Source organism: Pogona vitticeps, chromosome 6 (assembly GCF_051106095.1).
Source record: "Pogona vitticeps strain Pit_001003342236 chromosome 6, PviZW2.1, whole genome shotgun sequence".
NCBI lineage: Eukaryota > Metazoa > Chordata > Lepidosauria > Squamata > Agamidae > Pogona > Pogona vitticeps.
Window position 1 is genome coordinate 35,550,905 of NC_135788.1, and position 13,508 is coordinate 35,564,412.

A 13,508-nucleotide genomic window follows, 5' to 3' on the forward strand; every position below is an offset into this window, starting at 1 on the left:
GGACCAGTCATTTGTAATGAATTATTATTATTTTTGAATACCCAAGGCATAACTAAATTACATTATGATTGTAACTTAAAAGAGATAATTCCATTCCTTTTGTGGAGTAACACTTTTATAGTGACAGGAGCATAATACCACTAAATGATGGAGAAAGAATGGCGCATGGTTCAAGTGCTGGATCAGGCTGCATGTTGGACTAGATCATGGGTGTCTGAAGCATCGACAAGGAGGAAAGTACATTTTGTCATACAGCCAGCTAACTGAAGTAACTAACAGTAACTTTTCTTGTTATTTTATACTGGAAGTTAGTTTTGCAAATTGTAATGTGGCAGTAACTACTGTATTTTGAGAACCAGTGTCATATTAGACTAGGGCTCCGATGATATGGCTTCAAATTTCTGCTTAGTCAAGGAAACTTACTGGAGGTGGCAACAATAAACCACTCTTTGAACATATTAGGTACAGTACCTTAAAAGTCCTATTAGAGTTGCCATAAATCAAAATCAACTTGATGGCACTTTTGAGGAGCTGTTGGAACTGTGATGGCAACTAATTAATTTTTTAAGGTATCTCCAAGCTGTGATGAGCACCTTGACACGGTCAATTGAAGCCCTTCCTCATTCTGTGGGAATCTATTGTATTTCTATTTAAATTATAGCCATTATGCCTAAACATTTGTCTGTACAAATAAGCTGGTATGTTAAAATGCTTTGCAAATCAGAGTTCCATTTTGTCTTCTTTTTTTTTTTTCTTGATGTATTCCCTCTTTTGGAAGAAGGACAACTTTAGCCTTCTTAAATAGTTAGTAGCCACCCGACACAGAAAAGCTGACAGTAGATCCCATAGAGAGGAACATCTGAAGGGCCTATTTGATGGATAATCCTTCATGCCACTGTTCTGTATCTGGTTAAAAATACAAATCAAGCAGATAGAAAAATGAACACCTTAAATTTAAACAAAGAATAGTGAGCTAATCTAACAGACGGGTCAGTCCTTTCCATTTTAAAAACACAGGGGGGGGAATCCTGATGATTTTCCCCCCCAAAAAAGATGAGGTTTCAAAGGGGAAAATAGGAAGCTATGCTACAAGTTAGCACCAGGACTAGAAAAAAAAAACTTTTGGCATTGGCTGCCATCACCATTCTAACAAAATGGTGATGGCAGCTTCCAACAAAAGGGCACAGCCTTTCTTTCAACTCCATAGTTCCTTCATCCTCTGAGTTTCCTGATTCTTCTAGCCTTTCTTTGCTTGGTGGGAAAGAAGTATTGGCTGAGTCAAACAGCACCACCAAAACCATCTGATGGTTCTTCTAGTTGACATGGGTACTATTATCTCCCTCAGTGACAAGCTCTGACTAGTAGACTCATCTAGACTCAAGCCCAAACATACTGTCATGACTTTGGCCACCTTCACTGTAGCAAAGAAACAAATGACTTTTCAGCTAGAAGTACAGTGGTACCTCACTTTACGATTGCCCCGCATTACGACAAATCTGCTTAACGATGATCTTTTTGTGATCACAATTGCGATTGCAAAACGATGGTCTAAATGGGGGAATTTCGCTTTGCGATGATCGGTCCCCTGCTTCTGGAATCGATTCTTCATAAAATGACGTTTTTCTAACAGCTGATCGGTGGTTTCAAAATGGCCACCTGGTAATTAAAATGGCTTCCCGCTGTGTTTAGGGACAGATTCCTCATTATACAGGCAGCGAAAATGACCACCGTATGGAGGATCTTCGCTGGACGGTGAGTTTTTACCCCATTGGAACGCATTGAACAGGTTTCAATGCATTTCAATGGGGTTTTTTATTTCGCTTTATGATGTTTTCACTAAACGGCGATTTTCCTGGAACGGATTATTGTCGTTAAGTGAGGCACCACTGTACCATATAACAATTTCTTAATACTGTACCTGTAGATTTCTCAACAGGCTGTGGAAGGTAAAAGCAAACTAGAGTTCCAAGGTCAACATACATGCCCTCAGTTAGTACTTTGTTTGGCAAGAACGGCAGCCCTCAGTTTAAAGGTATTCACTGTTTGAAGAGCTGGAATCAAGTCTGACTGAAAGAAAGGAGAGCAGCCTTGAAATTGTTCATCAACATTAGTACCTGTGGTCTAAACAGGTGTGTGGGTCAGTTGATCACCCTCATCACTACTATAGTGAGAGACTATAGAAATTATTGCAATTGTCTATATGTAGATTAAATTTTATGTAAACGTCTGTCTCCTTTGTGACTTAGGGGGTTGTTTCCTCTTTGGGGGGGCATCTCTACAGAGCCTGTCATGCAATTTGGATTTAGGGTGCAGCAGGCCAGGAACAAAGGAGGATTTGGCTGAAGCTCGGCTGGAGAAAGGATGGGCACTGAAGCAACTCTCAGGGAATCCTGCGCACTTTTAATAGCTCAGAGTTGCCTTGCTTCCAACTGGTATTTTTTAAAAAATGTTTGTAACCATTATAACAATACCATAGGACTGAAGCACTTTGCCATCCGAGGAAAATTCTGACATTTATGGTCTTGTTCCACAATTTATCGCTTCTCCAGAAAGCAAGCAGCATGGAACAATACCCACAGATGGCTCATGACTGGAGCAGGGAGTGCCCCAGCCTGTAATTTTGGCTCGAGGTGACCCCTTGCTCTGTCCATAGAAAACTCTGCTATAGAAAAAAAATGGCAAGCAAAACGAGGAACAATATGTGCAAACTGTATGACTCTGTTGGCACTCCATTTCTTTATAAAATCTGGCTTTGTTTAGAGCTCCTTTGTACCCACTGATGAAAGGGAGAAGATTTCATCCAATGGATATTGGTTTCACACTCATCATCATTATTACCATCAATAATACAATGTGTGGATGTCTTTGATATTCCAAAAGCATCTGTGCAACCTGATAGGTGATTGGCTATTTGAAAAAAACTGGGTAATTGTAACCAGAACTCTGTAGGTGGAAAGTGTGCACCCATACTCTATTTTGTATCCCTGTTGTGCTTATTCCAAATGACATTAGTTGTTGTTTTCTTTCAATGGACGATCTTCTTGTTGCCATTTAGGCTGAATAATAACCATGGATGATTAGAACAGATGTATTCCAAATCTGCATATGTCAGATGGATGTGGGTTGTGCTAGTCTCACAGATTTTAGTCATTCTATAACAGCTGAATGCTTAATGTTGGCATAGAGTAGCATACAGGAAAGGATAAATCTGTCACCAAAATTAGCCATTGGAAGCTGATAAACTGAATTGGTATCAAAGAAAAAAGGTAAGTGAGCATTAGTCACCACAGTTACAGAGAAATGAAAGACAGGGCTAAATCTAGTATTAGTCCTACCTAGAGCAGACTAATTGAGAAACATCAGAAGCTGCCTTAACAACTACAAGAACTGCATTTGATCTAGTCGATTCTGACTTACGGTGATCTTTTTCATTGTTTTCTAGATAGAGAATACCCAAAAGTGGTTTAAAATCCCCTTCTTCTGGGGGCACCCTGGGACTATGCAGCTTGCCCAAGGCTACACAGGCTAGCTTTTCTTAGACAAGTCATTGGTCTATTTAGCCAAGTATTATGAAATCAGGCTAGCAGCAGCTCTCCAGAACAAGATTCCTCACTGGTCCCCCATGCAAGTACTAGGCTGGCCCATTTCTGCTTAGCTTTCCAAATCAAAGAAGATTGTCTACACTTAGAATGGTATGGTGGAATGAATGAAATTTTCACTATCACACCAATATATTGGGGGGGGGGAGAATACAGGCATCGAAGAGCAGATGTACTGCAGGTGAGAACAGGGGTAAAAACATGCAAGGAGATATTAAGAATGTGTATTTATTTAACAGATTATAAGCCATTTTTAGATTCAGAGCTAGAGATGGGCAGAAACCACTGAATCAGCAGTTTGTGCCAGTTCATTTTTCAGCCAAACAGGTGTTCAGTGCTTCCCAGCAGGCACCCACTCAAAGATGGTGCCCTCGTTTCCCTGCCCCACCTCCTCTGGTTCAGTGGTTTGTGCCCAGTGTGCAAAAGTGAAACAATATGAACAATTTAAGAAATCATTTAAAGCTGATTTAAAATCAGCTTTCCTCTTTGCCTTGGCCTGCTGGACAAGGGTCTCTTAGCCACACTAGACGCTGCTCCAAGTCCTCCATACAGAGCACGTTACCATAGTCTTTTGAGACTGAAGGATGCCTAACAAAAACAAAAAAGATCAGCTTTAACCATAATTGGCAATATTCTATTGCTAGTCCTAATTAGATTAATCCCATTAAGGCGCGTTGGGATTTACTGTAGGTTAGTGCTGACATCCAATGGTTAATTCAGCAGATCTGTGCTTAATTCAGTCTAGCAATAGGCTACTAGCCTAAATGACTAGAACACAGTTGTCTCATCAATTGCGTTAACCAGACACAACTGATGAGACAACAGCCTCCATAACATCCTAACTCACAAGAGAAGCCAAGATGAATCTTCAGGATTTGTTTCAAAAAACTGTGATGAAAAAGCCTTCAACTAGTCCATGAAGACTCTTGTGATTACTACATGCCTCAGTCTGAGAAGAGCATCCACAGAAATACAGCCCTGTTCCAGCATTATTGCACCCAGTATTATGAACATATTTGAAGAAGAATGTCTAGCCTATACCCTCTCCATTGTCACTTTCTCCACACTCAGAGTGACAAGTCTGAAGAGGAATGGTTCCTGCTCATGTGAAGGCACTACACATGAGGAGGGACCCAGATTTTCCACACTTCTTCTTTTGTGTAGAGTATACATGACAGCAGAAACTTCTCTTCAAAGTAGTAATGAAGGGAAGCAGGCCTACATAGGTACTTTCATCCTAATAGGTGCAATAATGCCAGAATAGAACTTAAGTGGCTTCATATGGAACCATCTGTGAGAAACAGAAGTGTCTGAGGAGGACAGCTAAAGCCAGAGCTTTGAGTTGGAGATTCTGACCTTTCAGTTCTGGCTAAACCCTTCACAAGTACCAGCTAGATGGGTCCCAATGGGAAAGGTAGGTTGCTGTAATGATGCAGATGGGCATGGTTATGATTTTAAGATGTAATTCAGGTTATCAGGGTAAATACACATTCTGATTTGCAGGCATATACGATTTCCTTGCAAAGAATCTACAAGACACTAAATATAACTTCTTATTTAGTGTTCCTTACCAGTAAACTGCATACTTTCTTAAAATAGCTTCTCTCTCTCTCTCTTTCATCCATTTAGCTTTTACTGAGATACTTCTAGTCCAACGGTCACAGTCCATGACCCTTAACCTTTCTCTATTCACTGTCTGTATCATGGTATTTTGGGTTGCTGAGGGGTGGTCTCAGTAGACAGTAGTCACAGATGTCTGGTCCAAGATAAATCCAGACTTCAGCTAGTGAGAGAGGACCTGTCAGGGACATCAGTGAAGGGTGAAATATGTAGGCTAGGGGCAAGTGCTGAGGGCTCTTTATCAGCTATTAAGAAAGGAATGATAACATTTCTAGTGCACAGGACTGCTGAGAGATGGGTTTAAGCCTTCATCTCTCATAAAGGCATTATATATCAGCAGCGACAATGTTTGGAAACACCCTCATATATTTCCATTTGAATATATAGTCCACTGTACTTTCCATTGAGGGAATGATAATAGGAATTACCATTTTAAGTCTTCACAGCAGATATGGATCTTTAAAAAAACTAAATATTGTATGATACTTGGTTAAAATTATAGACCGGAAATAGGAAGTCCATGGTCCTCAGGGTTAAAGGTTGAAAAAAATTACTTTTTTTGGATGACAACTCCCAATATCCTGAAGCCAGCATGTCACATGAAGGATGCTGAAACCTGTAGTCTCCAGACAAACATTTCTAAACACTGCGATGTTGCTGGATTGCAGATCTCATCAGCCCTTGCCATTGTGTGCTGATGACTGATGGAAATTGCAAAGTGATGATTGTTTCACATGATCAAACCCACCATCACATGCCATCACATCCACCTGTGAAACTGGAAAAGAGATAATATTAAGCTACATGGAAGAGGACATATTTACTACATAGTACTGGGTTGATGTAGCAACCATTGAAGTGACTCCCAGGTACTGAATCTGCAAAGTAGCTTCTCTTACAAAGAAATGCTGGAAGTATATTATTAACTGTGCTCCTGCTGATCTACAGCATGACTGATGTATGTATCAGTATGTGTTGCTAAAGCTGGAACTAGATTCTCTCTCCCCTCTCAGCCACCAAAAAGCCATCAGGATTTAACAAGGGTTGTCGGCTGCTTCTAATGAGGTTTCTGTACCAGATTAGATATACTCTCAGGAAAATTTAGCCAAAAATTTATTCCAACCAAATTTTTCAAGATCAGTACCCCAAAGTTTCATCTACAGGTAAAGGAAAATTTTGTTTGTCCTACATTTTTAAGGACATGAGCTTGATTTATACTTTCCAGATTAATATGCAGACACAAACACAGTTATCTTGAGGATTGTGCACTTGCCTCTATATTGTGCTGCAGTTTTCATCTTAATATTGTATTAAAATGCATATGTTAGGGAAATGCATTTAAAACAGTATGTCAGAAGTTGTGAAGATTTATTTTTTTTTTTTGTATGAAAATAAATGTGAATTTCCACTTTGGGCAGTTTCTCAGACACATTAAAGTTTTTTTAAAAATTTCTTTATAAGTGATGCAGCTCATCAGTGATGGTATATCAGGCTCTGAAGAAAAATTCACTTCCCTGCTCCTCTGCAGAAGAGCAGCTGAAGTGTTCAATTTGTTGATATCCTGAAGTGGTTCACTTATTAAGCCACTTCACAATATCAGAAATTCAAAATGGAAGGAGCCTTGACAGCCAGAAGGCTTGGGTTTGGTCTATTCCCAGCAATCACTTTCACCAGAAATGGACCAAACCAAAACAATCCTTTCCACACCAATTGCATTTTACTTTCCAATAATACCTGAAATGCTGGATGTGTATTTTTATCTACATTTAATTGTGCTTGTTAAACATTGTGTTACATGGGTTGCTTACAATTATTTGTTCTTTGCCTCTTGGTGTTTTCTCAGTTGTTTCTTCAAAATCTATACACTTTTTAACATTTAAACCATTCATATGTGTGTTTTAGTATACAATATTGACTACAGTGGTGCCTCGCTTAGCAACGTTAATCCGTTCTGGAAAAAACGTTGCTAAGTGATTTCATTGCTAAGCAATATTAAAACGCCCATAGAAACACATTAAAATGCGATTAATGCGTTCCTGTGGGCTAAAAACTAACCTTTAAGTGAAGATCCTCCATAGGGGTGGCCATTTTCGGTGCCTCTAAAGCAAGGAAACACAGCGGGTGGCCATTTTGTTTTCCCGGTGGCCATTTTGAAACCGCCGATCAGCTGTTTAAAAAGGGACGCTTTGCTATGATCGCTTCCTCGCAATCATCGCAAAGTGAAAAAAACCCATAGGGACCATCACAAAGCGATCGCTTTTGCGATTGTAAAAACTCCGTCGCTAAGCGATTTCGTCGCTCAACGGAGCGATTGCTAAGCGAGGCACCACTGTACTTTTATACACATTTTCTTTATATAATTGTTTAGCTATTTCTATCTCCACATGTTCTATCATGTCTATATCAACATCGTAACTAATATATATTCATTAAGTACTATTTGTTTTGCCCCATCTTTATATCTAACTTCAATTTACCTTAAAAGCCACCATATTATGCCTTTACCTTGATTACTGATCCCTTATTTCAGTTTAAATCCCTTTTTTAATATATAAGATATGCCCCTTTACAATTCAAGAAGTTAAATACATGCTTTCAACAATGAGGCCACCTTAATATTTCCCCCTTTTTCATCTTTTCTAAGTGATTCCATCTCTTATTTGTATTTTCCCAATTCTTGTTATCTCCCTAAATATTCTGCCATACCTGGTGTAATCTGAAAGCATATTGTACACTTGATCAATCTCCAATAGATCTTTATACATTTGATTTATCTCCAATAGGTCTTCCAGGCTATTTTTAATTAATGCTGCTGATTTTCCCTTCTTATCTTCTCTTAACACAGCTAAGATTCTCGTCAGCTCACCTAAGTTTCCCCCTCTGATTTCCTCCAGTCCTTCTTTTCTTTGGCAAACATCATTCTCCACCTTCACATTTCCTTGTTCTTGAATATAGACCTTCTTTAGTTGTTCTGTGAAGGATTGCATATCTTGGTTCTGGGATCTCACTATTTCTAAGCTTGCTTCCAGGGTAGATTTTGTTTCCTCCCAAAATTTCCCTTGTTGTGACATAATTTCCTCAGATGCCTTGTATTTCAAGTGAAAAATGTCTAGTAGCTTAGAGCTGTCAGTCCGTCAATAGTTGCCTCAGTAAATTGATCATCTTTAGGATTAATTGAATCCAGTCTCTGACGTAGTTTGGCAGTCCTGTTCACTCGAAGTTTGTATTAGACTTTCCAAAGCTAATTGTCTATGTTTTAATCAGTTTTCAGAAGAAGAAAAAACCAGCAAGACAAAACAGAGTTTCCAATCAGGTTTCTAGGCTTTTTCAAGGTCATGTTTCTAGGCTATTTGCCAACACTGTAGATTTATTTATTTATTTATTTATTTATTTATTTATTTATTTATTTATTTATTTATTTATTTAATATCCCGCCTATCTAGTCGATTAAGACCACTCTAGGCGGCTAGATAGACATTACTCTGAGCATTGTTTGCAAAAACAATTTTAAGATGAAGACTTCTTAAGTTTAGTACCAAAGTAATACAGAACTTCCTTTGCAGTATAATTGTTTTATTAATGTCCAACTTATTTTCTTTGCTTCTCTTTGTTTCTCTTTCCCCTCCTCCAGATCCACCGCTGCTTAATTTAGAATTGAGGCTAAGAGACCCTCTCTTTTTTTTCCTGTTAAAGGGATTGTTCTATCCAGGGATAGTTATAGAGTAGTATAATTAAGATTTTGTATCTCATCCAATGTTAACTACGATGTTTCATTTGGCTGGTTTATCACTTCTTCTTTTGCCGGCTGCTGACAACTTGCAAGCAGGCTTATCCAGCTGCTTGTTTCCGCCCGTTGGTTGATTGGGCAGTTTCCTGGATCAAACATGGGTAAGCATCGTCCCCTCCCCTCATGATCAACAGGCTTCTCCTGTATTTTACCACCTCTTTGGGGTGGTTTTAACCCTCTGGGAGTCCCAAACAGGTCAGAATTCAGCCCAGGAGATGGAGCTCCATCCTCCTTCTGCAGCCTCGTCACAGCATCAAGCCGGAAGTCCCTTGGATGTGCATTTTAAGGCATATGCACACATTCCTCACTTTTGAAACATGGATCTACAGAGTTTTTGTTAGGACTACAGGAAACATTATTGGTGATATGGACAAGGAATTCTTGCTATGGAAACTCATGATTCCAGTGAATGGAAGAATATGTCTGTGCATCTCACCTGAAAAAAATGAGATTATAGTCTTTTTCATTCCAGACATGAAAACTGAAAAACAGGTACTGATCCACAAGAGATGCTATTCATTGTGGCCAGGGTGTATGCATGCTGATAGCAGTCCACACAAGCCAGGCAGTGCTGACAAAAGAAATGGCCACATAAATTAGAACTCACAAAGCCATATGTTCGGATCTGTGAGTTATTATTTTATACAGAAACAACTGCAGAGGACTACATTTTATGCTGAGGAAGTGCATTTCAAGGACAATGTTGTTATTAATGCTGATTTGTATATTATTAACTTCATCTCATATCTGATTTTTAAGCCTATGGTGACAATTCCCATAGCAATTCTTTTGCTAAAATTCTTCCCAGCGGGCTGTATTTTAATTATTCCATAAAATCAACTCCCTGCTTTTGACCTTCTCACTATTTGAGTTTTTTTAGCCTTGGACTCCAATTTTTTCCTCAGTGTTACTGGTTTATCAGTGCTCATGTCATAGTATAAATTTTTAAGTGGGATTTTCAGAGCAGATGTGACACTGGTAACTTGTTGTGACAAGCATCATACTGAAGTGACTTCTGACATCAGAATGACATCATAGCAGATAATCCAAAGTATTTGAATCCCAAGGTTGTTGGGCACCTTTTGTGAAGTTGTAGCTAATCAAGTTATCTACAACCAGTGGAGATCTTATGAATGAATGACCTCCAAAATTTCCCATCACTAACAACCGTGCTCATCTCTTGCAAGTTCAAAGTCATGGCTTTCTTTATTGTCTATCTCATGTTTTTTGTTGTTTAGTCGTTAAGTCGTTTCTGACTCTCCGTGACCCAATGGACCAGAGCACGCCAGGCCCTGCTGTCTTCCACTGCCTCCCAGAGTTTGGTCAAATTCATGTTCGTAGCTTTGTTCACACTGTTCAACCATCTCATCCTCTGTCATCCCCTTCTCCTCTTGCCTTCACACTTTCCCAACATCACGGTCTTTACGGGGGGGGGGGGGTTCTCTTCTCATGAGATGGCCAAAGTATTGGAGCCTCAGCTTCAGGATCTGTCTTTCCAGTGAGCACTCAAGGCTGATTTCTCATGTTTGATCTTCCTCTTTTCCTCCTGCCTTCAACTATTCCTAGTATTGTTTTCTTTTATAGCTAGTCATCTTTTCCCATGTATGTATCTGGAAAGAATTCAGGCTTGATTTGATCTGGGGCTCACTTATTAATCTTCCTATAAGTCTATGGTATCCACAAAGCCCTCCTCCAGCAACATATTTTGAACAATTTTTCATCTGTTGGCTTTCTTCATTGTCCATTTGTGAAATTACACACTGTTAAATACTGCATATCTACACCAAGATCATTTGAAAGGTAAATCGTATTGCAAACCTTTCACATTATATCTATAGGTATAAATAATACTGAGTGCTTTGAGTGCAAAATCAAAGCCATTGCTTAGGGTAGAATATGCATTTGGAATTGGGCAATGTCAGATGAACAATGGTGAACAATTTTAACATGGTATCATATTTGTTTATTCTATATTTTAAACTTGACTTTTTCTGTGAATTCCATTTGGTTAACACTTGGAGGGGGAATGAAGCTCAGACAGTTGTTTTTTGTCATCCAGTATTGTGTGCATTACTGAAATAAAACTTCATTTATTGTGGCTACTTTCTCTGACAAAAGGAACGCAGAGAGGAAAAAGAGATTGAAATATGCTTTCAGTGGAAACACCTGATCTGCATGACTACATAAACACAGGAGCTCAGCAACAGTTTGAAAGAAACTTGTGTTTTTGTATGACATAAAGAAACATCTTTCTTTCTTGGAAAAGATAAGTGAAAACACTGGATTTGTCTGGGCGTGCATCAGTTGGCCTTTCTTCTACTGTTTTCTTGTGCCTCTCTTATCTGAGGTTGGACCATCGTGGATTTTAGTATTCTGTTTCATGAATTAAGTGCTTTCAGTGTACAAAGCTACTTATCCTCTCTAGTGCATTTTACTAAATAACGTATTTGCCGGCGTATATGACTTTTTGGCCCCAAAAACATGCCTCCAAGTAGGGGGGTCGTCTTATATGCCGGGTTCACTTCAGTTGGGCCAGGAAGGAGCCACCACAACCACCACCACCATTGAGTGAGTGATGCAGGGGCCGCACCGGCTGGGGAGGCAGGCAGGCGGTCAGTATGGACGGGGGGAGGGAAGCAGAGCCAGCCATGCCTGAGTGGCCAGAGCCCGCTGCCGGGCTGCCCACCACCCCTCACCACTGAGCCAGCTGCCCGCTCGCCCGCCCGTCTGCTTCCCCTCTTCCTCCTCCTCCTCTGCTGCCTCCGCCTGCCCAGCTGCTTCCCCTCCTCCTCACCCTCCTTGGGCCCACCCGGCTGCTTCCCCTCCTCCTTGCCCTCCTCGCCACTGAGCCAGCTGTCCGCTCGCCCGCCACCCGCCCGCCCGCTTCCCCTCCTCCTCGCCCTCCTCCTTGCCGGCCATGAACTTCCAGGGCAGGCCCAGGCAGAGGCCCGAGCAGCCGGCGCCGCAGCAGAGCCGTCCACTCTATATTTTGAGTGGAAATGTTGGGGGGTCATCTTATACGCCCAGTCGTCTTGTACGCTGGTAAATATGGTATTTTTAGAGGTTAACGAAGTAAGAAAATCAGGGTATCAGTAACATAATCTATGAATAGATGTATTAACAGCACTGACAGATGTGTATGAATCGTAATATACTACCAAAAGAGACACAAGCTTACATTATATTAATACATACCATGTGCCCAGCCTGTGCTGTGTCTTAGTAATCACTGTGGTCTATTTCTAAGTGCCCAAGGACTGCATGTTTAATTATCAGTTCTAAAACTTTCTCTAATATCAGTGTCTGTGTCAGTGAATAGCCACTATTTGGGTACATCCACTTTTTTTCCTTTTGCAAGATGGGGAGGTGAGTTCCAGTCTCCAAAGACTTCACCTCTTCTCCAAGCATTGGGAAAATTATTTGTAAAGTCTCTAAAAGTACATTTGCAAGTTCCTTTAAATACTCTTGGATAGAGCTCATCTGGCCCTAGAAGTCTAAATTCATTAAATTCAATGCAACCACTTTACCTATCGGGGCAGTATCCCTCTCATTGCATCCTTTATCCTGTCTTGAGTAGGATGGAAATCTTTTTTCTCATGGGAGAAGAAGTTAAAGAAACATTGAGACATTCTGCTTTCTTTTCGTCACCCATAAGCATTTCTCCATTTTCTGCTCACAGGAGACACACTACTTCCCTGTTTTTCTTCCTGTTCCAAGTATAGCCAAAGAACCCATGTTTGCAATTTTTAACCCCTCTTGTAATTCTGAACTCACTCTGAAATTTAGCCTTCCTAATCTCCTTTCTGCAAATATATATATAGAAGCCTTTAGATGAACTAAAAGGGTACCTATATATATAGGAAATGGAAGAACTGGCAAATCAACAAGGCAAAGAAGCCTCTGTGTGTGTGTGTGTGTGTGTGTGTGTGTGTGTGTGTGTGTGTGTTTGTGTTTCAGCCCCAGCACATTCCTATGGGGCTTGCATAGGAACACACACACACATACACACACACACACACAATGGCTTCTCTGCCTTGTTGATTTGCCAGTTCTTCCATTTCCTATATATAGAAGCTGCATCTGCCACCTTTGCAAAGGGCAGTCTGGATTCCCTTAGCCTGCCTTGAGGGAATCCAGACTGCCCTTTGCAAAGATGGCAGCTGCAGCTTCCCTACCCTAAATGAACCCACAGTTGCCATCTTTGCAAAGGGCAGCCAGTCTCCCTTTTTACATGCTGTGGCTATGAAGGCCTGATGGAGACCTGGCAGCAGCTATTAAGGTAAGGGGTGGGAGTGGGGTGTGGGCTAAGGTAGGGAAAGGAAGGAGGTGTGGGGGTAGGCTGTTGGGGTGGCTGGCTGTTGCTTCTAATCAGCTGGGTGAATAACTTGAATGTCTGATATCCAATCTTCACCAATGTTGGCAGGCATATTGGGGAAAGACATAGAAAGCGCCATTGTGATTCTGGAGTTTTTAAGTACCTGGGGAGCTTTCCTGGGGGGTCT